General features: G+C 38.2%; 1 long non-coding RNA gene across 1 annotated transcript in view; it reads right to left on the reverse strand.

Annotated features, from left to right (window-relative positions):
* Positions 1-4015: 4015 nt before the first annotated feature.
* LOC116552266 overlaps positions 4016-26585 on the reverse strand; it is a 29320-nt gene continuing 6750 nt past the window's right edge. Inside the window, exons 2-3 of the long non-coding RNA XR_004269305.1 lie at positions 21382-21457; positions 4016-4915 (exon numbers count right to left, since the gene is read on the reverse strand). This is a non-coding gene — a long non-coding RNA (uncharacterized LOC116552266). The remainder of the gene's footprint in view (positions 4916-21381; positions 21458-26585) is intronic.

Genomic DNA, 26585 nt, shown 5'->3' on the forward strand with positions numbered 1-26585 from the left:
GTTCTTCAACTTCTGTCTTATTTAACAGTGACTTTAAAAAAAAAAAAAAAAAAAAGAACAAGACAGTTGTTTTGCAGAATGTCCCTGAATTTGGGTATGATTAGTTTCGGGCCATGCATTTTTGGCGGGAATAAAGTGATATATCTTTCTCAGTATATCAAATCTGGGGGCATATCACGTTAATTTGTCTCAATATTAGCAATATTAACTTAGATCATATGGATAAGATGATGTCTACAGAACTCTCCCTTGTAAGGTGGAGATATATTTTGTGAAAATTATTCAAAGATCACATGAATCAAATTTGTACCCACTATAGTTAACAGCTGTTGATTTTATCAGTTGTCCTAGATTTGACCGCTGGGAGCTCCTTCAAGCTGCCTTTTTGTTCTTTTGATACACTTTCTTATGCTTTCAGAATGTTCTTACTTTTCAGCATGAGATACCTCAGGATCATCTTGTATTCCTTCTCTCCATGGAGCCCTGGCTTTTGGCAAACAATGATGTCTATAAGCCACAATTAGATACTAGATATGCTTATTGTTACATGTGTGTCATTGCTTAAGGCTTTCTCAGTGCTGTGTGTGTATAGACATGTATGCATGTCTCTATGAAAAATTTTTTTAAAAAATCAGCTGGGCATGGTGGTACGTGCCTATAGCCCCAGCTGCTCAAGAGGCTGAGGAAGGAGGATTGCTTGACCTCAGGAGTTCAAGGCTGTAGTGAACTATGTACTACAGCCTAGGTGAGAGCGAGTGCATAGCTCACTGCAGCCTTGAACTCCTGAGGTCAAGCAAACCAAAAATTCTGTGTCTAACAAAATAAAAATAAAATAACATAAAATAAATATATATCATTTTTAGTTGTTTGTTGTGAGTACATGGAAACATTATACATTGGACTTTTGGAACTGAATTTTTATCCTGTGACCTTAATAAATTCACTTAATAGTTCTACTGGAAGTTTGGTAGAAAAATTCCTTAAGATTTAAACTTATGATGTCTGCAATTAGAGAAAGTTTTAGTTTTTTTAAAAACGCTCTTTGCCTTTTATTTATTTTACTCGCCTTATTACAGTGGCAAGAATTTTGTTAAAGTTTGTGTAAGATTGATGTTATTACTTCTATTGTTTCTGATGAGTAGTCTACCATGATTCATATTATTGGTCTTCTTTTAGTAATATTTCTCTTTTCTCCGTTGGCTTTCAAGATTTTCTTTTCCTCTCTGGCTTGCAGTTGCTTATGACATGCATAAGTGTGATTTTCTTTGTGTGTATCCTGCTGGGGGATTGCTGAGCTTTTTGCATCTGTAGGTTGTTTTTCACAAACTTTGGGGACTTCATTGTTATTACTCTAAATACTTTTTATTCCCCATTCTCTCCTCTCCTCTTCTGGAACTCAAACTGCATGTATGTTGGTCTGGTTGACATTGTCTTATAGGTCCTTAAAGTTTTGCCATCTTCTTTCAATCTTTTTCTCTTTCTTTTTATATTTATATATATTTATATATGTACATTATTAAATGTATTGACATTTTCTCCAAACCCCATGTTCTGTTTCCACAAACTGGCACTTTCTGCTTGAGTTTAATTATTTTAGACTTGTGTCAACTAGGGCAAACTGTCAGACAAAAAGCTATATAAACACACAAACACAAATTGTTCTGTTGCCCGGGTTGGAGTACAGTGATGCAATCTTGGCTTACTACAAACTCTGCCTCCCAGGCTGAAGCAATTCTCCTGCTTCAGCCTCCTGAGTAGATGGGATTACAGGTGTGCACCGCCGCATCTGGCTAATTTTTGCATTTTTAGTGAGATGGGTTTTCACCATGTTGGCCAGGCTGGTCTTGAACTCTTGACCTTGTGACCCACCTGCCTCAGCCTCCCAAAGTGCTGGGATTACAGGCATGAGCCACCACGCCCAGCTTACAAATTTAATCCAATTCAGTTCTCTGATTTGAAACACTGACTCCCCTCCAGTTTCTGCTGCTTTTGCTCTCCAAAGCCTTCAAATTATTATTTAAGAATTTTTGGCCGGGCGCTGTGGCTCACGCCTGTAATCCTAGCACTTTGGGAGGCCGAGGTGGGTGGATCACCTGAGGGCAGGAGCTCAAGACCAGCCTGGCCATCATGGTGAAACCCCATCTTTTAAAAAAAATAATAAAAAATAAAAAGAATTTTTTTTTTTGCAGCATGATATACCAAAAGGTTAGTCAATACAAGCTACTCTGCCAATACCAGACATGGAAATGTTACTACAAATATTAGTCCTTAATTTTTCTAATAAGGAAAAATATGTAATTTATATCCAAATAAGAATATTTAGATATATTTACTTGTTTAATAACTGAAGTGATAGAATAGTAAGTTGTAAAAATAAATAAATTCTGACAATTTAAAAGACTTTTATAAATATTTAAGTTATAGTTGACACACTTGCCTTAGAATATCTCTTGTGTCAACATGAACCTATTTGTACACCTCTGGAATCTAGCTCATGCCACAAGCAGTTTTCCTCGTGGAAACAATAGCTCCTGAACTGCTGTATTTCCTATTTAATGAAGCAATCACATACTTGAATGCTGACTGTGTTAAGTTGCTATTAAGATTTCTAAATGTGCATCCTGTATTTCCGAACTTATCTAGTGGCAGTTCAGCCACAAATACCTCACAGACTGGCACCAGTTTGTGAAATGCACTGTGAATAATGTTAATATATGGGGCATTTCCCCTCTGGCTTTCTGTGCTGAGTCTCTCTCCCTCCCCCTCCACTTGTATTCATCTTTCCTACTCTGCTCTGTACTCAGGACACTTACACGCACAGGCTATGACCCCCTGCCTTCTGGCATCCTGTTGCATTTGGCCAACAGAAACATCCAGCAGGAGATAGAAAGGCAGAAGAGTGAGGTTGGAGTGTTTATTCCCACAGCTCTTCTTAACAGGTCATGGAGGGTGAGTTTTGTCCCTGCCTCTCCACTGTAAGTCACAGCTCCTGTCAGGTAGCCCTCTCCTTATGCCTACCCTCTTTAGGTACTGATCTACTTTGTCCCCTTGCCCTTCAGTCCTACAGAGGGTGAGGTCCCTCCTTTGTTACTAGTGTGGTATTGCATTTTCCTCCCCACCCCCTGCCACATCTTTCAATAGTGCTTTTATGAACTGTCTTCAGTATACACATATGCCATCTCTTTGCTGTCAGGACTCTGACTGAGACATTCTCTTTGGCTAGAATTTGTGTCTGGTTGTAAGAGTGAACAATTTGCACAAAAGCCAAAGAGCATCCTAGAAGAAAGAGAATGGAGACTCCAATACCCTCTGTTTTGAAGATTAACATGAAGAGGTTATCTCTGATGAACTGAGGTGGCTCCGATTGAGGGTCAACTGGCAGATGTGTACGTTCACTATGAGAGAAAGGAACCAAGCCCAGATTGTCAAGTAAAGAGCTGGCATGGAGCTCAGGACATGGCCGAGGCTGTAAGTTTCCTCCTGACGCACCCTTCCTGGCACTCTGGACATATATCTGAAAAGCATGTGTGTATGATTGTTCAGAATGAGCCAGGTAACTAAAAAGTGTGCCTTGTTGTATAGTGACTGTTGTTTTTACATATATTCTTTTAAGAAAATAATTCACCTTGAGAAACTCCTGCCTGACCAGTGGCATTGATGTGAATTGGTGCCCAGGTCCCTTTCTTCAGTGATGGGTGGCCAAATACAAGTGTGATAAATCACCACTATTCTTGCAGCAGTGACCAAAGATTGAATCTCACTATCAAACCACGTGCTTTCCACAAGCACTTTACCAGCAGCAACTGCACCAGATCCTGGCATTCTTCAGTGAATGAGCTCCTCATAGTTTCCAGTTTTCTTCCATTGTGAGGATAATAACCAGGACTGATACCTTCAGCAGAGGAAGCCTCTTTGGGTTCTTTTAGTATGGGATGTGAAATACCCCAAAGAGGGAGGCAATACATTTTTACAACAGAAGAGTAGAGCTCAGAGTTATTTAATTTGGGTATTTAAAAAAGATTCAGCATTATTTTATACCCCATGTTGGCAAATCACAAAAACAATCACAAAAACAGTTACAAGATATATCTAAAGTGGTAGGTAGCGGAGCCAATGATAACACTAGATTTAGAGTCTATATTATGTTCTCTATAGGTATTGGTGCTTTTAGGGCAGAAAGTTTGGTTGAGAAAAATACATTTACTAAGTAGATAAAATTCCTATTTCATGTATGTAAGACTGATTTCTGAGAAGATAGAATTTTAGAATATCCGATTTCTTACTGTATAAACTGGGGCTTGGTTAGATGTTAAGACCAATAGTAGGATGTTTGTGTGGAGAAAGGTCAACAAAGAATTAAATCTAACTGGTTAAATTTACCAAGAGTTATTGTTTTTGTGATCACGTTTTACTATGTTTGGGCCAGTGTGTGTGTATGTGTGTATGTGTATGTTTTCTTCAGCGTGTTGTTTTTGAAATGTATGTCTGCCCTTGGAGAGTTCTGTGATGAGAACATTTGAAAAACTCTTTAAAAACCTCTGCAGCTCTTTAAATGCTGTCAACTGTTGGTATATGGTCAAAACATAATTCACAATGAAACATTTGTTCTTTGGGATTAGTCCACATCCATCAGGCAAAAGCTTGTCTAGTCAGGTGCCTTTTCCAGAGGCTGTGATGGGTAGTCTTGCTGTCTGTATTGTTTTAGATGACTCATATCAAAGGTTAAATTCCTTGATCTTTGCTCGTGTCACGTGGCCAAACATGTGCTGGGTACAGAGTTTTTCTTCTTCATCCACCAGCAAAAGCTTCAAGGTCCATTCTTTTCTTTCTCCCATGTTGGGACTCACCTCTTCATTCCTCCATTCCCGTCATTGTTCTCTTCCACTTCCTCTCACTTTACTCACGTGCTGCCTGCCTGGAAGAGGAAGCAATGGATGAATTTCAGTTAATATTTTCCTGTAAAAATTTTAATTGAACAAGCAAAAAGTGTACAGTCTGGTGGAGAAAATACCTAATTTGAGATGACAGTGTTTGAGACATATGCTGTAACTGAAGCGAGCACACAGTGCTACAGCATGTATGGTAGAAAGCTCAAAAGGGAGGGAAGGTCCAAGAAGGTTTCTATATTAGAAGATGCTTTTCTAAATTAGAAGATACTTTTAGAAGATACTTTTCTATATTAGAAAATATTTTTAGAGGCGGAGGGAGGGGCAATTTCCTCCTCCCTCCCCTCCTTGAAAAAAAATTTTTTTTAAAAACCAAAAAAAAAAAAAAAAAAAAAACAAACCAACAACAACAACAAAAAAGAAAATACTTTTAGAGGTATAACTTGAAGGGTAAGCAGAGGCTAAATCATGAAAGAATTTGAACGACATGCTAAGGAGTTTTAAGGAGCCATAGAATACTTTAAAGTGGCCTTTTAAGGTTCATATCTTTGGAAGCTCTCTATAGTGGCATTACGGAGGATGCACTGTAGACAGAAGATCTAATGATACACAAATGAATCGGAACAGGTGAGAAATTGTGAGCACCTGACAGTGGGGCAATAAGTTTGCATAGGAGGAGACAGAATCAAGAGGCAATTTAGCATTTAGACTCCATGGTACTTGGCGACCAAGTGGATGGGCAGGTGGAATAGGGATGGTGAGGAGTCAGAGGTAGGTCCTCCAGGTTTCAGGACTGGTGGATAGTAGAGGCACTGGCCAAAAAAGGAATGTAGGCATAGAAGCAACTGTGTTTGGGGGTGAATGGATAAGAAATAATGAGTTTATTTTTGAACATATTGGATTTGAGGTGTCTATAGAGAGATAATAATCAGATGTCTTAAGGATGTAAAGAAAGGTTGTCATTTCTTATTCTTAAAATTGGTAATATTTGGTGACATTTTAGTTAATATCCAGTAACTTTTTATATTTTTTCAATCATACAAACATTGTAATAATTTTTTTTCTTAATCTATTTGGCCACACATAAACATAGTCCCAACTCCTTTGCACACAAAGTGTGTGAGTTATTTTTGCATCATTGCTATTATTGGATTAGAAATATATTTTACCTTTAAATATGAACTTAAATTTCTTTGTTTGCATTATTGTTTGATATTTCAGAAAAAAACACTTTTTATGTACACATCTTATTTTTCTCCATATAACAGTGCTACAAGTAGTTTTTATCAGATGAGGAAACTAAGGCTCAAGGATAATAGGCAAGTAGTTAGGCTTATTCAGAGAGGGGTCAAAAAGTGACGAATACGGCCAGGTGCGGTGGCTCATGCCTGTAATCCCAGCACTTTGGGAGGCCGAGGCGGGTGGATCACGAGGTCAAGAGATTGAGACCATCCTGGTCAACATGGTGAAACCCCATCTCTACTAAAAGTACAAAAAATTAGCTGGGCATGGTGGTGCATGCCTGTAATCGGAGCTACTCAGGAGGGTGAGGCAGGAGAATTGCCTGAACCCAAGAAGTGGAGGTTGCGGTGAGCCGAGATTGCGCCATTGCACTCCAGCCTGGGTAACAAGAGCGAAACTCCGTCTCAAAAAAATAAAAAAAATTAAAAAAATAAAAAGGTGACTAATACTTGAGAAGTTGGCCTGCAATGGGTCTGCAGAATAAGCAGAACCAGAAGTGGATGTCAGAGCTGGGATAAAAAGGAAGAAATTGGGTGGTGACATGGGAGAGTCAAAAGGTCTTCCAGCAAGCAGCAGAAGTGGCAGAATATTGCCTGAGGCTGGGCCTCTTCCACCTATGTGGAACAGAATGGCACCTGGCCTATTTCAAGAACCTCTGGGCACTTCACATTCAATTCCATACATTAAGAACATCTACTATGTGCTTGGCACAAGGCTAGGAACTGGGGATATAAAGAATAAATTAGACAGTCCTTCCTCTCCAGGGGGCTGGGGGTGGTAGATATATAAACAGTTGACCATATACAGTTGTTGAGTTCTAAAACAGAGTAAGACTAAGATAGCTTGAGAATAGGGAAGAGGGAGTAGTTAATATTATGTAAGAGTGCAGTAAAGAGAGGATGAAGAAAAATGTTACATTTGAGCTGAACCTTGGAAAGGCTGGTGAGACATTTCCTAGGAGGAGAGGAGGACAAAGATGTTCCAGGTATGGTAAAAAAGAGGGAAAAGCCTGGAAGTATACAAGCTTATGGGTGGATATAGGTTGATGTAAAACATACTGCAAGGATAGAATAGCTCATGGAAGAAGACTCAGATAGAAAGGTGGACATTTGACTGCCAACTCAATGCAAAGTACTCAAAGGCAGATAGAGAGGATGGGAGAGGGAAGGAAACTCACAGACCACCTCTCTCTATGGTATAATCAGCTTGACTGCTGACACTTGCACAGCCCTAGAGACTTTAATAATCTCTATGTCCCAAAGATTGGACATCCGTGGGAAAGTTTGGTTTTGAATACCCTGCCTTTCTTATGCTGGAGTCCGAACAAGGTTTTGGGCAACTAGTTTTCTGCATATGTTTACTTTAGGTCACAGACACCGCGATCTTGGGGTTACTTGGATCTGCTCACTCCCTGAAGTGAAGGTAACTATGAAAAATTGGGCAGAAATTAAGTGTCAATTATGGGAGAGAGGGCTGCATGAAAAAGTCGGGTATCATACTCCCCTTGAGGTCCAAGTGGGCATGAGCACCTCGCAGAGAAGGTAGTTTGTGCTCAGACACAGGTGTGGACATCAAGATATATGGGAAAATGTGGAAACATTCTGCAAATGAACAGACCGCTTGTGTCCCCAGGAGCAAGCTTACGTCAGCAAGGCTGTTTATAAAGCATTTATATCGGACATGGGAGAACTGTGCAGGATTCTGAGCAATGGGTAGTGAAAGGGACTTTTTAGGAAGAATTATTCTGGATGAGTGGAGAGCCTGGAGTCCCTGATTAAATTTGCATTTTTAATTCCTGGGTTCTTATGAAGTGGAAGGATGCTTTCATGTAATTTTCATGACAAGCAGATTGAACGGACACCCATCAGCCTCTTACTCTTCACAACGGAGGGTTCTGGAGTTTAGGGTGGACATAGGACTGAGTTAAGGAAAAATGGCCTGAAGCCTGCATTGAGTAGCTGAAATCAGCAGGTGTTTATCATCCCTGTGCCATGCCAGTGGCTTTTTCCCCCCAAGTGTTTTTTATCTGTGTTTGCTTGAACCTCAGGGGACAATCTGTTCAGTCACCATAAGGGATACCTTCAAAGAGTTTTCTTGGACAACGTCCACTCATGTGGTCAGCCGTGACCTCATCTCCCTGCTCCGGGGGCCCTGGTTTGGGGCTTGATATCTTGAGTTTCTGCTTGAATAAGAAGCAGAAAGGCCCTTGTTTTGAATGTCTCTCATTTTGGAACACAACAGGACCACCAGTTAGCTTGTTAAATGTTTTTCCAGATTTTTTAAAATAATTTTTAAGTAATTTAGCCCATTGCCCTGCTTATTGTCAAGAGTCATTAGGAAAGCCAACTGCTTATAATCTCTTCACAAACATACACAAAGTGGGAGGTTTGGGGAGGTGCACTGGTGGAGAGAGTAAGGCTTTTCAATTTCTGGCACAAAATTTGGAACTGTAAGGAAAGGATAGAAATACTGGTTCAGACTTTCTTAAATTGTGAACTTGATGTTTTTACCAGCGACCATGATACTCATCTCATGGAAATTTTCACACTTCTCTTTCTTAGCTGTCTCTTTGAATTTGAAACTGTCCAGAGAGGGCTCCATATGCCCCCATTTTATTTATTCTTGAAAGTGAGGCCCCTTTGACTTCTGAAACCCTTTGGAGAAGCCAGGTATCACGGTACCTTTCTCCTGCCTGGCTCAACCAGGTATGGGTACAAATTCAAGTCCCCCAGCAACTATATTCATATCTTCCTCCAGTAGCAAAGGGATTTGTACAGATTCAGTGTGAAGAGAAGCTCCAGGGATGGGTGGGGTGTGTGAGAGGATTGGAGACAGATCTTCCTGCAGCCCTGGAGAGTGAGACCGTGCACGGGACTGGACCTGCTTCCAGAACCAGCCTCCTCTGCCAGAAACAACTTATTCCCTGAAGAGCCTCTGACTCATGCCTCTAATAGGACTATTATGGTTTCCTGGTGGCAAATTTGTCCTTTTGAAATGTTGGGCTTTTTAAATTTCTTTTTGAAATTTGAATTATCAATTGATCTATGTAGAAAAGTTCTCCTGGTCTATGCTTTCATTGTACTTTTTGAAGCTCAATTTGCAATATCCATTTTTAGAACTAAATTTTAAACTCCTTGCATGCAAAGAATAGTTGTCTGTCCTAGTTACCAGTGTATGTCCAGTATCTGGCATAGTGAAAGGAGCATTATTCCAAAATAATTTTTCATTGAACAAGCAAATAAGTGAGTGAGTGAATGAATGAATGAATGAATGGTGTGTTATTCCTATGTGGTTCTACCAAGGAAGAAAGATTTTAGGAGACATTAAATCTCCCAAAGCAATAGCAGGGGACAACTAACAAACATGTCCCAGAATTTTCCTTTTTTTAATTTTTTATTTATTTATTTATTTTTAAAGACAGGGTTTCACCATGTTGGCCAGGCTGGTCTTGAACTCCTGACCTCAGGTGATCCACCTGCCTCGGCCTCCCAAATTGCTGAGATTACAGGCATGAGCCACCACGCCTGGCCCATGCCCCAGAATTTTCTTAGGTTTTCATTGGGACAGAGTTCAGCAATTGTTTTCATCTAGTTTCTAGGCCACAATAGAGTAGAAGTAAATTAAGGAGGTGGGATGCTGCTCGAGAGAGGCGAATCTGATGGGAAGAAAGAGAACAACCTAGAGTCTGGCAAAAGAAAGGCCTAATTTTAGGAAAGTGTAGGGGTGTGAGGCTATTGAATGCAGGGGCAGATGACCCTAAATTTTACAAGCATTGAGATCATCCCTATAGTATACTAAAATACAATAGTTGGACCAGCAGTGAGAATCTTCAGTTATATGGAAAGGTTACTTATGTGAACTAGTTTATGTTCAAATGATACTAGACCACTCAGGTATTCTATCAGCACTCTTTAATACATCAATTTATCTCTTCTGAGCACTTTAGAAAATCCACCACTCTCTTTGATGCAGGTAATAATAACCGTATCCCATTCTGCTTCTACTTCACCTATAATGTAGGATGAGATGTTCCTCAATGGCTATAGCTTGGTAGTCTTTTTGAAAAGGAAGAGAATCCACTCCTAATTCTGCTTGGAACACAGGGGTCTTTATGTACATCTGTATCGGAAATTGCTTTCAACCAAAAAAGGGAAGACTGAGAGAAGAAAGCATGACAGGAAGTAACTCTAAGGGTGACAGAGATGCTAAGACATGGAGTTCAAGGAATGAAGAAACAGAAATTTCTAAAAATGTCACAGGAGAAACAAATAGAGACACACAGCCTGAAAAAGGAGGGGGAAGTCGCTTTCAGGCCATGGAATGGCAGGCGTTTGCCAAAAGGAGCTGTGATTCTTCCAAAACCCTTTTACTGTCCATGGCACACAGAACAATATTAGTTTCACATTTCTTGGCAAGGAGAAAAACCCTGCATGACTTAAGCCATAAAGAAGTCCTTATCCCAGAATTTAATATTTGAGGGCATCCATGGATTTCTCCTTTTTTCTTCTCGTATTTTAATCAGGCACCAGGTTGTCTAGCTTGGGAAATGCCACTCAATTAACACCTGAAAGCACTAAGCACATAATGTGAAATACAAGAAACTGTCACATTCAAATTATTATTGGAAAAAAACTTAAAGAAAAAGGCAAAAAGGATGATGAGGAAAAATGAACTCTTCAATATCCAGTTTATATCAATTGTGAAAACAAGATTATAAAGAAAACCAATTTAAATACAAAAAAAATGACTCTTACAAAAAACTACTTTCCGGTTTTATATATTATTTTCTAATCTTTGTCAATATGCTAGTATGTTTTTACATAATTACAATCACAGTATTTATGTACTTTTTTTTTTTTTTTTGAGACAGAGTCTCACTCTGTCGCCCAGGCTAGAGTACAATGGCGCAATCTTGGCTCACTGCAACCTCTACCTCCTGGGTTCAAGTGATTCTCCTGCCTCAGCCTACAGAGTAGGTGGGATTACAGGCCCCACCATCATGCCCAGATAATTTTTGTATTTTTGTAGAGATGGGGTTTCACCATGTTGGCCAGGCTGGTCTTGAACTCCTGACCTCAGGTGATCTGCCTGCCTCGGCCTCCCAAAGTGTTGGGATTACAGGCGTGAGCCACTGTGCCCAGCCTGTATATGTACTTTTGTATTAAATTTTTTTGGTGAGTAAATATTCTGTGGTGGCAGCTACTTGAAAAAAAGCCCATCTATTCAGGGAAGAGAAGAGTTAGTTCTTTATCTCACTCCGTAAGCCACTTTAAATTACAGATTGACTAGATGATAAAAAAAAAGAGGAAACCTTTGTTAGAAAATAAAATAGAAAAAAATCATAAAGTTGTCAAAAGAAGCAAAAAATTCAAAGTAACTAGGAATAAACTTAAAATGTTTAAGTCTTGCCTGAAAAAAACTAAAAACTTCCCTGAGAGAACAAAAAGGCTTGATTAAATACAGAGACACATTATTTTCCTAGATAGAAGGCTTTCTATAGCAAAGATGTAAATTCTCCCCTAATATCTATAGCTGTAACATTTTCGATCGAAATGTCAGAATTTCTCTTAGAATTTAACAAAATGCTTCTTAAGTTCACATGGAAGAATTAACACAGGAGAAAACAAAAGAAAATGTTGAGCAGGAAGTGAATGATAAGGCTCTGTTTTATCAGAGATTAAGATATATTGTAGTGCTAAAGTACATGAAATTGTATGGAACTGGCTCAGAAACAGATAAACAGATAAATGAACAGACAATAGAAACTGCAGAAACAGAATTAAATACACATATTTGAATTTAAGATATTATAAGGGAAACTAGTTAGCCATTTGGAAAAATAAAGTTAGTTCACTAGGGCATACCTTATAATAAAGTACATTCCCGTAACATTAAAGTACTTAATGTAAAGGGAGACATTAATTAAATACAAAAATAGATAAATATTTAATCTTGGGATCAAAATCATAAAGCACAATCATTAAGAAAAGACTTGAAATTAAAACGATCTATTTGGGGAAAAAACACATAGTTAACAAATAAATGACAAAATATGAAGAAATGAGGCCTGGTGTGGTGGCTCACACCTGTAATCCCAGGACTTTGGGAGGCCAAGGCAGGTGAATCACCTGAGTTCAGGAGTTCGAGACCAGCCTGGCCAAAATGATGAAATCCCATCTCTACTAGAAATACAAAAATTAGCTGGGTGTGGTGGCAGGCGGCTGTAGTCCCAGCTACTCTGGAGGCTGAGGCAGGAGAATCACTTGAACCCAGAAGGCCGAGGTTGCAGTGAGCTGAGATTGTGCCATTGCACTCCACTCCAGCCTGGGCAACAGAGCGAGTGAGATTCCATCTCAAAAAAAAAAAAAAAAAAAAAAAAAAAGAAATGGCAATATATACGACAGAATGACAGACACAGAATTATTTTTCTTAATATATAAAGAGATCTTAATCATCAATTTAAAAATCAGATAATCACAAAAAAAGAACAAAGAACATGAACAGGAAATTCATAGAATTACTGTAAGTGACATTTAAATTATGAATATTACAAACTAAATACATGACAACATAAAATTCAGGACAGGTTTTGCTTATCAAAGCTTTTTTGATAGTAAGTACTCTGTGATGATGAGGATATGGAGAAATACACATTCTTGTATGCAAATATTTTATCATTAGGAATGCAAATACTAAAATTTTTCTGAGAGGTAATATAATAATATATTGTATTATTGTATCAAAAGGCTTAAATTAATATAGACTCATTGATCCAGAAATTCACTTTGAGCAATCTATCTTAAGAATATTATTTAAAAGTGCAAAGATGTATGACAACGATCTTTTTCATTGTCTTTTTTTACCTCAAATTTGAACCCTCCAGAAAATTTTGTGAAATATTTGATATTCTTAAAGAAAACTTCGTATTATGAAAAATGTCAAGTAGGACAGTAGAAAGAATATTTCAGTGATTACTCACGTATCCACCACCTGCCTAGATTTCATGCTTGCTAATATTTTGCCATATTTGCTTCATCTATTTCTCTTTCTCTCATCTGCTTATCATCTATTCATCCATTTTTCATTGTTGCTAAACATTTACAACTAATTTTCAGAAAGTGTGACACTTCAACTCTAAGTATGTCTGTATGAAACTCTAAAAATAACATTTTTTACAGCTATGATACCACAAATTATACTAACAAAATTAGCTACAATTCCCTAACATCCATTTCATAATCTAATTTCTCCAGTTGTCCCTCAAATATCTTTATAACTACATTTCTGAACAATGACCAATCAAAGATCATTTATTGCATTGTTACTATGTCCATTTAAATAATAATATTGGAAATGTAGAAACAACCTAAAATTTCAATAGTAAGCTATCAATTCAACAAATTATGTTATATCCAGAGAAGTGAAGACTTCAGTGCCATTAACAATCTAGTAGTATTTGGTGATATGAAAAAGCTTTTTTCTTTTCTGAGATGGAGTTTCATTCTGTCACTCAGGTTAGAGTACAATGGTTGCTCGCTGCAACCTCCACCTCCAGGGCTCAAGAGATGTAGCCAGGGCTACAGGTGCATGACACCACGCCAGCTAATTTTTGTATTTTTGTAGAGATGGGGATTGGCCATGTTGCACAGACTGGTCTTGAACTCCTGAGCTCAAGGGATCCACCCGCCTCCACCTTCCAAAGTGTTGAGAGTACAGGTGAGAGCCATCACACCCCATCGAATAAGCATTTTTAATATATTGTTGATTGACAAAGAAACTCTCCAAATATAGTAAAAGCCCATTTTAATATATGCGTATATAAATAAATGTGTGTGTGTGCATGCAAACACACCCTTACACATGCATACATGTACAAATTTGTGTGTGTATGCACCAAACTGTTGAGAATAGTCCTCCCAGATTAGTAACATTACAGGCGACTCATTATTTCCTCAATTCCTGCTTACTCTTCTTCTCTCTTTTTTTCTTTATTTCTGCATTTAAATTATTATAATAATATAAGCAGTGAATCGTATTTTAAAAACCAATGTAAGCAGGGCTCATTGGCTCACACCTATAATCCTAGCACTTTGGGAGGCCAGGGAGGACAGATCACCTGAGGTCAGGGGTTTCGAGACCAGCCTGACCAACATGGCGAAATCCCGTCTCTACTAAGAATACAAAAAAATTAGCTGGGAGTGGTGGCACACACCTGTAATCCCAGCTACCTGGGAGGCTGAGGCAGGGGAATCGCTTGAACTCAGGGGACAGAGGTGGCAGTGAGCTGAGATCGTGCCACTGTACTCCAGCCTGGGTGACAGACCAAGACTCTGTCACAAAAACAAAAACAAAAACCAATGTAATAGTATCATATCACTCCCCTTCCCTTCCCCATACCCATTGTCCTCTTCATTCCTCCTTTGTTCTCACTTCTAGGAAGTAACAACTGTGAAAGAGTTTAGTCGATATATGAGAATTTTTGGGTGGCAGTCCAACGAAACACCTTCTTGCTAACGTAAGCAAAAAGGAACATACTGGAAGGACAAGTTGGGACTCACAGACTCTAAAGAAAATGTGGAAAATCAACTCTGAAGATGGGCAAGAACCACTGCAGCAGTGGGGGACCAGAATCACAAAGCAAATGAATGCCCTTGTAGCAGGGCCAGCTTGGGCCCAAGGGTCACTGGTCACTGTGGGCTGAGTAAACTCCACCTCTTTCTTCTATCCTAATGGTCAAGATCTAAAGTCTCAGAAAAAAACAAACAAAAAAAAAACATTTTATTGGGGACTGTAGGTCACATGCTCTTAGTCTGTGACTATACCAAGGCAGAGAAGGGATGGCACACCCTTCAGGCGGGTCACAGGGTTTACAGTCCACCAAATCTACCTGTGCACATTTTGATGGACATTTCTAAATTACTACCCAAGAGCTGAGTGCCGTGGCTTATGCCTTTATCCCAGCACTTTGGGAGGCTGAGGGAGGCAGATTGCCTGAGATCCAGAATTTGAGACCAGCCTGGCCAACATGGTAAAATCCCGTTTCTACTAAATATACAAAAATTAGCCGGGTGTGGTGGTGGGTGCTGGTAATCCCAGCTATTTGGAAGGCTAAGGCAGGAGAATTGCTTGAACCTGGGAGGTGGAGGTTGTGGTGAGCCAAGATCACACCACTGTACTCCAGCCTGGGTGAAAGAGCAAGACTCAGTGTCAAAAAAAAAAAAAATTACTCCCCGAAAAGTATTTTCAAGTTTCTACTCACAACAATAAATATTAATAATCTGGCTTTTTACAGTTTGTGTTTGTTGAATTATCATTGCAGTTGGAAATGCTTTTGTTAATTGGCTGCTTTTTATTTGTTTTTAAGCTGTCTATTCTTTTTTTTGCCGACATGTTTTAATGGACTGTTTATCTTTTTTTTATTGGTTTATAAGAACTGTGTATAAGGTACGAAAATTAGACCCTTTATGCACTTCCCCATTTGTCATTTTTTGTTTTTATTGTGGCTTTCTGTTTTTGTCTTTAATTTGTTTTTCTTTTTGTGCCATTCAGAAGTCATCAATATCTATGCTGTCAAATGGGTTTATAAATTCCACAAGGACAGAGTTTCATCACCACTGTATTCCTGGGGCTTGTCACCATACCTGGCGCACTATTAGCATTCAAAATGTGTGAATGTGTGAACGGAGGCATCAGTCTTGTATTCCCTATTCCAAAATTACAAAAATATTTTCTCAGTTTCTTCTAGAGGTATCTAGGCCATTATCAAGGAGTGGGGTTATTCTATGCACAGTAACCAGAGGAATCATTTAGAAAGTAAATTTGATTATAGTGCTCCTCCTCTGGGGCTTTCCATTACACAGAAAATCAACCTCTGCTCTTTCCTGTGGCCTGCAAGGCCCCGCACGATGGCCCTGCCTGCCTCCATGGCTACCCCACCCACCCCTTTCCCCGCCGCCCTGTGTGTTGCCAAAGGAGCCTCCTCGCCAGGCTTGTCCCTGTCTCAGGGCCTTGCACTTGCCATAACCTCGCTCGGAATGCGCTTCCCCAGGTCTGCGCGGGACCCTCTTCTCCGCATCCTTCGCCTGCTCAGAGTGACTTCTGCGACCTCCCACACCTGTGTTACTCCACTGCTGCCCGGTCACTCTCCACTCCTTTATGCTCCACTTTGATTGCTGAAGCAAACACCACTGCAATTCAATAATTTTTCAAAAATTCACTGACACCCCATTAAGGTGTAATCTCCATTAGGGCAGGGATTTCCTGATTCCAAAACCTAGAACAATGCCTGTCACAGTGTTAGTAAAAATTTGTTGAATGATCTGTTTTAAAGAAAGAGGTGGATTGATTAAATTGTGTAATGGTGATTAAATTGTGTAATATCCATTTTATAGAATATTATATAATCTTCATTAATCATGTTTTCTAGGCCTAACTACATACCAAGTTACTTGATTGAAAACACAAGCAAATGTAGAAAAGAGGAGAATTTTTACATATTCTCCTAAAAAAAACTTGGCAGTGCAACTTGCTTTATAATCAGCGATTTAAAAAAAAATTTGTTTACAAAATGATAATAGCAGAAGAAATGCTCATTTTGTGACATTAAGAGGAAAGAGCAGTAAGCAGAATATCTGTTATAAAAGAAAGAAAGAAAACACGAGAAGAAGTACATCAAAATATTTGAATAATCTCAGCACTTTGGGAGGCCCAGCCAGGCAAATCACTTGAGGTCAGGATTTTGAGACTAGTCTGGCCAACATGGTGAGACCTTGTCTTTACTAAAATACAAACATTAGCAGGGCATGGTGGCGCATGCCTGTAATCCCAGCTACCCAGAAGACTGAGGTAGGAGAATTGCTTGAACCTGGGAAGTGGAGGTTGTAGTGAGCTGAGATCGCACCACTGCACTCCAGCCTGGTACACAGAGGGAGACTCCGTTCCTCTCCCCTCCAAAAAAAAATTAATAGTAATTATTGGAGATTGAAATGTTAATCATTTTTATTTCTACTTCTTTATATTTTCTGCAATTAATTTTTTTTACAATAATATAGTAGCACTTTTATAATTTTGGGAAAATTAAATCACTTTAAAAGATAGTATTAAGGCTTTTCCTTCCCCTAATTTTTCCTGTTTAGAACTACCAGGCATGTTAAATGCAAGCATAAGTGAGATCCTAAAAAGAAGATGCTTCAGGCTTAATTCTGCTTAGCTACACAAAGATAATTTGCCTGTAACAGTCATGGAGCAAGCATGTGCAGGCAAGGGGCCAGTCGTGTTAAGTATATTATTAAACTCTTCGGCATTTCTAAAGAGCATAAGATCATTCTTTGTTTTCCCCCCAGTCTCTGCTGTTTTGATAGCCCAAAGCTACCCAATGGAAATTCTGGAGTCTTGCCCTTTAGTCACTTCTAAAGGGGCAAAAAGACTGGAGGCTGGCTGTGGAGGTTCTGAGGGCCCTGAGATGCTCAGCTAGAAAGTCCAGTCAGTCATCAGCAAACAGCCTTCCTCCAGCAAACATCTTGGGGAGCGCAGTAGGTGGGTGGCCAGTGTACTCCATGGGGTAAGCTCTCTTTCTGTTTCTCGGCTTCCCTTTTTCTGCATTTGGACACCACTGGAGAACATGTTGTAACTATGTATATCAACTCTAAGGAAATTCAGGAGCTTTAGTTTTTACTGGCTCTTAATACTGTTTGTACCTGTTTGCATTGTAGTCAGAGCCAGCCTTCTTAAACTGGCTGAATTATGTGTGCATGGAAACTTATAATGGCTCCTACTGCATTCTAGCTTTGCTCCTCAAAGTGTGATCATTGGAGCAACAGCATTGGCTTCACATTGGAACTTGCTCAAAATGTAGAATCTCACACCAGACCTACTGAATCAAAATCTGCATTTTCATAGATTCAAATGCACATTAAAGTTTGAGAAGCACAGGTCTATAGAATAAAGTCTAAGCTCTTTAGCATGGCTATTAAGGCACTTTGTGATCTGGCTTCAAATTACTTCTTAAGGTTGGGCACAGTGGCTCACACCTGTAATTCCAGCACTTTGGGAGGCTGAGGTGGGTGGATCACCTGAGGTCAGGAGTTTGAGACCAGACTGGCCAATATGGGGAAACCTTGTCTCTACCAAAAATACAAAAAGTAGCCGGGTGTGGTGGCACATGTCTGTAGTCCCAACTACTCAGGAGGCTGAAGCAGGAGAATCACTTGAATCCAGGAGGTGGAGGTTGTAGTGAGCCGAGATCATGCCACTGCACTCTAGCCTGGGTGACAGAGTGAGACTCCACCTCAAAAAAAAAAAAAAAAAAAAAAAGTGAATTAATGAGCTGTTAGTGGGTTATACTATTTGTGGTTTATCTGAAACATACTTGTATGTTTCAGTACCTTTTACCACTTCCATCCATTCAGTATGATGTTGGCTGTGTGTTTGTTATTTTGAGGTATGTTCCTTCAGTGCCTAGTTTGTTGAGAATTTTTAACATAAAGGGATGTTAAATTTTATCAAAAGCCTTTTCTGCATATATTAAGATGGTTATGTGGTTTTTCTTTTAGTTCTGTTTATATGGTGAATCACATTTATTGATTTGTTTATGTTAAACTAAACTTGCATCCCAGGGATGAGGCCTACTTGATCATGGTGGATTAATTTTTTGATGTGCTGCTGGATTTGACTTGCTAGAGCCCAGAAATAAAGCTGCACACCTTCAATTATCTGATATTTGACAATGCTGACAAAAACAAGCATTAAGGAAAGGACTCCCTATTCCATAAATGGTGCTAACCATATGCATAAGATTGAAGCTGAACTTCCTTATACCATACACAAAATAAACTCAAAACGAATTATAGACTTAAATGTAAGATGTAAAACTATAAAAACCTTGGAAGATAACCTAGGAAATACCATTCTGGACCTAGGCCCTGGCAAAGATTTCATGATGAAAATGCCAAAAGCAATTGCAACAAAAACAAATATTGACAAATTGGACCTAATTAGACTAAAGAGCTTCTTCATGGTAAAAGAAACTCTCATCAGAGTAAACAGACAACAGAATGAGAGAAAATATTTGCAAACTATGCATCCAACAGAGGTCTAATATCCAGAATATATAAGAAACTTAAACAAATTAACAAGCAAAAACCAAACAACTCCATTAAAAAATGGGCAAAGGACTATGAGTAGCCATTTCTCAGGAAAAGACATACAGGCAGCCAAGAAGCATATGAAAAAATGCTCAACATCACTAATCATCAGAGAAATGGAAATCAAAACCAAAATGTGATACCATATCACACCAGTTAGAATGTCTATTATTAAACAGTCAAAAGAAAATAACAGAAGCTGGCAAGACTGTGGAGGAAAAGGGAACGCTTATACACTGCTTGTGGGAATGTAAATTAGTTCAGCGCCTGTGGAAAGCAGTTTGACAATTTCTGAAAGAACCTAAAACAAAACTGACCCAGCAATCCCATTATTGGGTATATACCCAAAGGAATATAAATTGTTCTACCATAAAGACACCCAGACATATGTGCAATTGCAGCACTATTCCCAATAGCAAAGTCATGGGATCAATCTGAATGCCCATCAACAGTAGACTGGATAAAGAAAATATGGCACATATACACGATGGAATACTATGCAGCCATAAAAAGGAATGAGATAATGTTCTTTTCAGTAACATAGATGGAGCTGGAGAACATACTCTTAAACTATCACAGGAACAGAAAACTAAATACCACATGTTCTTGCTTATTAGTGGGAGCAAAACATTGAGTACACATGGACACAAAGAAGGGGACAACAGACACTGGGGTCTACTTGAGGGTGGAAGGTGGGTGGAAAGAGGACTGAAAAACTGTCTACTGGGTACTATGCTTATTACATCAGTGATGAAATAATATGTACACCAAACTCCTGTGACACATAATTTATCTACATAACAAACCTGCACATGTACCTCTGAACCCAAAATAAAAGTTAAAAAAGAATGTCCATATGGCATTACTCATAACAGCCAAAAAGTAGAAACAGCTCAAATGTTCATCAATTGATAAATGGATATATAAAATGTGATATGTTTATAAAATGGAATATTATTTGGCAATTAAAGGTAGTATTGATACAGGCTACATTCTGAATAAATATTGAAAATATGCTGAGTGAAAGAAGCTAGTCACAAAGGACCACATATTATATTATTGTATTTATATGAAGTGCCCAAATAGGCAAATGTTTTTGGAGACATAAAATAGATTGGTGGTTGCTTAGGGCTTGGAGTTTGGAGGGAAATTGGGAGTGACTGCTAATGAGTATAAGGTTTCTTTCTGGGGTGATGACAATTTTCTAAAATTGGTGTTGGTGGTAGTTGTACAACTGTGTGAATATACTAAGAACCACTGAGCTTACATTTTAATTCAATGAGTTGGATGGTATATGAATTATGTCCTTATAAATCTGTTGCTTTAGTTTTGCTGCTTCTTTAAATTCTACTAAAATGTCAGTAAATTGATTTTTCTTGTAAAAAGACATAAACTAACCCAACATCAACATTTTAGAACTGAGGAAATAGATGGATAAGGTCCCCAAAACATTAACTTTAAATTGACTTTAGGAAACACTAAGAAGCAGCATGATTTTTGATGCTGAATCCCCAAAAGTCTCTGGAATAGAGAGCAGGTTGCTCACCCCCGCCTCTAGAAGTGGGAAAACAGGATTGGTTGAAGATCTAGAGACGGAGAGATCCATTCTTCCTTATCTGCATAGCTGGGCAAATGCTCATTCTGCTTGCAGAAGAAGATAGGAGGTTTATTCTCTGGAGAGGGAGAACAGAGGAGGCTGAGGGATATCAAACACAGTTGAGATCAGGGGTACCATACTAAAAACAGGGAGATAAGTGAAATTGGGCATTTTGAATGGTGAGACTACCCCAAGTCTGTCTTTCATTTGTTCCCAGAGCTCTTGCATCAGAAATACACCCTGCAGGCAGGGATTTGAGAGGATCTTCTCTGGGAACTCTGACCAGTCCAAGAAAAGAGATTTAAAGTCAGCATATTGCTGTTTCCTCTAAGTGGGAGCAACCCACCCACGTACCAGAACTTTTAACATAAAAGCTCTTAGTGCAATAGTTTTAAAAATATACCATGGATTATTTTAAACAGGGAGAAGTAAACAAAAGGGTATAAAAAATTTCATATAATAAGCATATAGCGTTAATCATTATCAACACATGGCCAACTTTGGTTATCTTTACCTCTGTCTCTGCCCAATAGATTATTTAGAAGCAAATACTGGACATCTTATTACTTCACAAATTCTTCAGCATGCATCTGTAAATGATAAACATAGTAGTGTTACTGTAACTCAAATATAATTCTTTAATATTAAATATCCAGTCATTTTTCAATTTTTCAATTTCTTCCAATTATCTCATAAATGTTTTTTCTACAACTTGTTTGAATAGGCATCCAAGCAAGGTCCTCACTTTGTGTTTGGTTAATATGTCTCTTAAGTCTATGTATCAAGCCCCTTTTAGGCTCACCACCTCAGATCCTCTCAGCCACCTTTCCCCAGGCCCTTGGCCACTTGTTTCATTCCAGTTGCTTTAGTCACAGGCTTCACATAAACAAAACCCAACAGTGGTGAGGCATCACGCCCATGCCATGGGCTTCCTGCATTCCTTCTTGGGAATTCCTTTTCCATGAAGTGTGAGTTATTTTGGGACCCATGAATGTGCAACAGGGAAGTTTGGGGTTGTCAACACTCAAAGGTAAACATTTGATCAACGGGTGATGGGAGCTAGTGCATCAATTCTTCCATCTTCCTCTTCCTAAGTAGGCTGTAGCTCAAATTGTGTCTCAGAAGACAGCCCCTCAAGACTGCACACTTGGCACCAAATGTGGCAGGTCAGAAATGCACACTCTTTTATTGACCTATTTTCTCTTCTGTTTCCCCTTCCCCTCATTTCCTGGAATAAGCTTTCCCGCAGGCTGTCTTTACTAGGAGACTCACAGTAAGACAATTTTATAGACTTCCTCACCCTTTTAATTTCCTTTGTAATCTACTTGTTGAAGAAAACACATCATTTATTTATCGTCTAGAGTTTCCCACATTCTGGTTTCTGCTGATTGTACACCTCTTAATAGTTTAACAAGTTTCTCTGTCCTTTGTCTTTAAACTGGTATTTGGATCTAGATACTATATAGATTCAGGGTTGATTTTCTGGCAAGAACATTACATAAATGGTGTTTTAAATGTCCTATTGCAGCTGGGTGCAGTGGTTCACACCTGTAATCCCAGCACTTTAGGAGGCTGAAGTGGATGGATCACCTGAGGTCAGGAGTTCGAGACCAACCCAGCCAACATGGTGAAACCCTGTCTCTACTAAGAATACAAAAAAATTAGCTGGGTGTGGAGGGGGACACCTGAAATTTCAGTTACTTGGGAGGCTGAGTCAAGAGAATTGCTTGAACCTGGGAGGAAGAGGTTGCAGAGAGCTGAGGCTGTTCCATTGCACTCCAGCCCGAGTAACAAGAGCAAACCTCCATCTCAAAAAAAAAAACTGTCCTATTGTATCTATCACATTATGTCAGGAGAAAAACATGTTTGATTACCTGAATATCTTTTTGTGATGTCAAGATAAATCAGTAGCTTCAGGCATTGTCAGGCTGATCTTTCTGTTAGAAAGTCTGATACTGGCTTATTTTTAAAAGCAAATTTATAAATGTTTAATTTACATACAATAAAATACATTCACTTTTTACACCTGTGTAACCACCACCACCACAGTTAAGATATAACATTTTTTAGATTCATCTATGTTATCGTGTGTATCAGTAGTTAAACTTTGAATTTGCTGAGCAGAATTCCATTGTATGAATATAACATGACTTATTTACCCATTCACTTGTTGATGAACATTTGTGTTGTTTCTGGTTTTTGCCTGTTGTGAATAAACTTCTATTATGTTCAAGTCCTTTTGTTCAACTGTTTTTCCTCTTGAGAAAAATACTTAGAATTTCTGGGTCACATGGTAAAAATATATCACACCATATAAGAAACAGCCAAATTATTTTGCAAAGCCATGGTATTTTTTATATCTTCGCCTCAATGCATAAGAGTTTCAGTTGCTTCTTATGAATACTTGGCATTGGCAGTCCTTTTTTTTTGAGACAGAGTCTTGCTGTGTCACACAAGCTGGAGTGCAGTGGTGCGATCTCGGCTCACTGCAACCTCCGCCTCCCAGGTTAAAGCGATTCTCCTGCCTCAGTCTCCTGAGTAGCTGGGATTACAGGCACGTGCCACTACGCCTGGCTAATTTTGGCAGTCCTTTTAACAGCATCATATTATTGGATATGCATTGATAACACACTGTGGTTTTAATTTAACTTTTTTAATCATTGCTAATATTGAGCATATTTTCATATGTGTATTGGCCATTTGTAGATCCAGTTTTGCAAAGTATCTATTCAAATATTTTGCCCATTTTAAAATTCTGTTGTAAATTTCTTATTGAGTTGTAAATTCTTTATATATTCTTGATAGAAGTTATGTAATATGTAACAGATACATTAAAGTTTCTCCCAGTCTGTTGCTTCTCCTTTCATTTTCTTAACAGTGTCTATAAAAATAAAAGTTGGATGTTACCCTCAAAGGTATGAGCCTATTTCTAGACTGTCTACTCTATTCCACTGATGTATCTTTTTATCTATATGTCAATAGAAGATCTTGATTGTTATTGTTTTACAGTAAGTCTTGAAATCAAATGATATAAATCCTCTCACTTAGTTTTTCTTCTGTAAAGTTGTTTTAACTATTTTAGGTCTTTTGCAATTTTCATATAAATGTTTGAATCAGCTTGTCAATTTCTATAGAAATAACTACTTAGATTTTGATTGGAACTGCATTGAATCTATAAATCAATTTGGAAAGAAATGACATCTTAACGATTTGAGTCTTCCAATTCATAAACATAGTATACCTTTTTTATTTGGGTCTTTAAAATTATTTTCACCATTGTTTTGTAGTTTTCAGTATGCAAGACTTGTGTATTTTTTGCCAAATGGATCCTGTAATAGGTTGCTTGTGACATTTAAATGATGTTTTTAAACTTCCAATTTTTAATGTCATTATTAGTATACAGAAATATAAATTAATTTTATACATTGACTTTTATTATACTGTCCTTTATTAGTTTTAGTATTCTTTTTGTAGATTTCTTAGGACTTTCTACATATATAATCATACCATTGCTGAACAAGGACTGCTTTGTTTCTTTCTTTTCAGTAGGTATATCTTCTATTCTTTTTTCTTGCTTGATTATAATGGCTAAGAAGAAAGAAAGCATTTATTTATTTATTTATTTATTTATTTATTTATTATTATTTTTAAGACGGGGTTTCACCATGTTGGTCAGGCTGGTCTTGAACTCCCAACCTCAGGTGATCCGCCTGCCTTGGCCTCCAAAGTGCTTGGATTACAGGCGTGAGCCACCACGCCTCGCCCTATTTATTTATTATTTCAATAGCTTTAGGGGTACAAGTGGTTTCTGTTACTTGAATGAATTGTATAGTGGTAAAGTCTGGGCTTTTAGTGTACCTGTCACTTAAACTGTGTACATTGTACCCAACAGGTGATTTTTTTGTCCCTCAGCTCCTTCCACCATCCCCACTTCTGAGTCTCCAATGTCCACTCTGTATGCCTTTGTGTATCCATGGCTTAGCTTTCCCTTACAAGTGAGAACAGGAGGTATTTGCTTTTTTGTTCCTGAGTTACTACTTAGGAAAATGGCCTCTAGTTCCATCCGAGTAGTTGCAAAAGACATCTATTTCCTCCAGATTTTTTAGCTTGTGTGTATGAAGGTGTTCATAATAGCCTCTGAGGGTCTTTTGTATTTCTGAGTGATTGGTTGTAATGTCACCTTTGTCATTTCTGATTGTTCTTACTTGAATCTTCTCTCTATTTCTTTGTTACTCTAGCTAGCGGTCTAAGATCTTGTTTATTTTTTTGAAAAACAATGTTTTCATTTTCCTGATTTTTGTATGAATTTCTGGGTCTCAATTTTATTCATCTCTGCCCTGATTTTAGTTTTTTCTTTTCTTCTGCTAGCTTTGAGGTTAGTTTGTTTTTGTTTTTCTAGTTCCTTTAGGTGTGATCTAAGATTGTTAATTTGAGATCTTTTTAACCTTTTGAGGTAGGTGTTTACCACCATAAATTTTCTCTTAACACTGCTTTTACTGCATCCCAGAGATTTGGGTATGTTGTGTTTGTGTTTTCCTTTATTTCAAAACATTTTTTTAAATTTCTGCCTTAATTTCACTGTTTACCCAAAGGGCATTCAAGAGCAAGTTGTTTAATTTCCATGTAATTGTGTGGTTTTGGGATATCTTGGTATTGATTTATGTTTTTATTCCACTGTGGACTCAGGGTACAATTGGTATGATTTCAATAATTTTAAATTTATTGAGACTAACTTTATGGTCTAGCATGTGGTCAATCTTAAAGTCCATTCTATGTACAGATGAGAAGAAAGCATATTCCACAATTTATGCGTGGAGTGTTCTGTAGATGTCTATTAGGTCTATTAGGTCCAGTTGTTCAAGTGTTGAATTTAAGTCCAGAGTTACTTTGTTAGTTTTGTGCCTTGATGATCTGCTTAATTCTTCAGTGGGGTTTTGAAGTCCTTCTGCTATTATTGTGTGGCAGTCTAAGTCTTTTTGTAGGTCTAGGAGTAGTTGTTTTATGAACCTGGGTGCTCCAATGTTGGGTGCATGTACAATATATTTAGAATAAGATTCTATAGATGTGATTAAAGTAGGATTAAAGTCTTACTTGGAAGGTGAACGAACTCAGCAATGAGAATGTGCTGCTGAAAAAAATCAGAGACAATACAAACAAATAGGAAAACATTCCATTCTCATAGACAAGAAGAATCAATATTGTTAACATGGTCATACTGCCCAAAGCAATCTACAGTTTCAATACTATTCCTAGCAAACTACCAATGACTCTTTCTCACAGAATTAGAAAAACTATTCTAAAATTCATATAAAACCCAAAAAGAGCCTGAATAGCCAAAACAATCCTAAGCAAAGGGAACAAAGCTGGAGGCATCACACTACCTGACTTCAAAGTATAGTACAAGGCTATAGTAACCAAAACAGCATGGCACTGGCACAAAAACAGGCACATAGACCGATGGAACAGCAAAGAGAGCCCAGAAATAAAGAAGAAACCTAGGAAATACCATTCTAGACATAGGTCCTGGCAAAGGTTTCATGAAGAAGGCACTAAAAGCAATTGCAACAAAAACAAAAATTGACACATGGGACCTAATTAAACTAAGAGATTCTACACAGCAAAAGAAACTATCTTCAGAGTAAACAGACAACCTACAGAATGGGAGAAAATATTTTTAAACTATGCATCCAACCAAGGTCTAATATCCAGAATACATAA

Source organism: Sapajus apella, unplaced genomic scaffold (genome assembly GCF_009761245.1).
Source record: "Sapajus apella isolate SASKATOON/1434 unplaced genomic scaffold, GSC_monkey_1.0 scaffold11, whole genome shotgun sequence".
Taxonomy (NCBI): domain Eukaryota; kingdom Metazoa; phylum Chordata; class Mammalia; order Primates; family Cebidae; genus Sapajus; species Sapajus apella.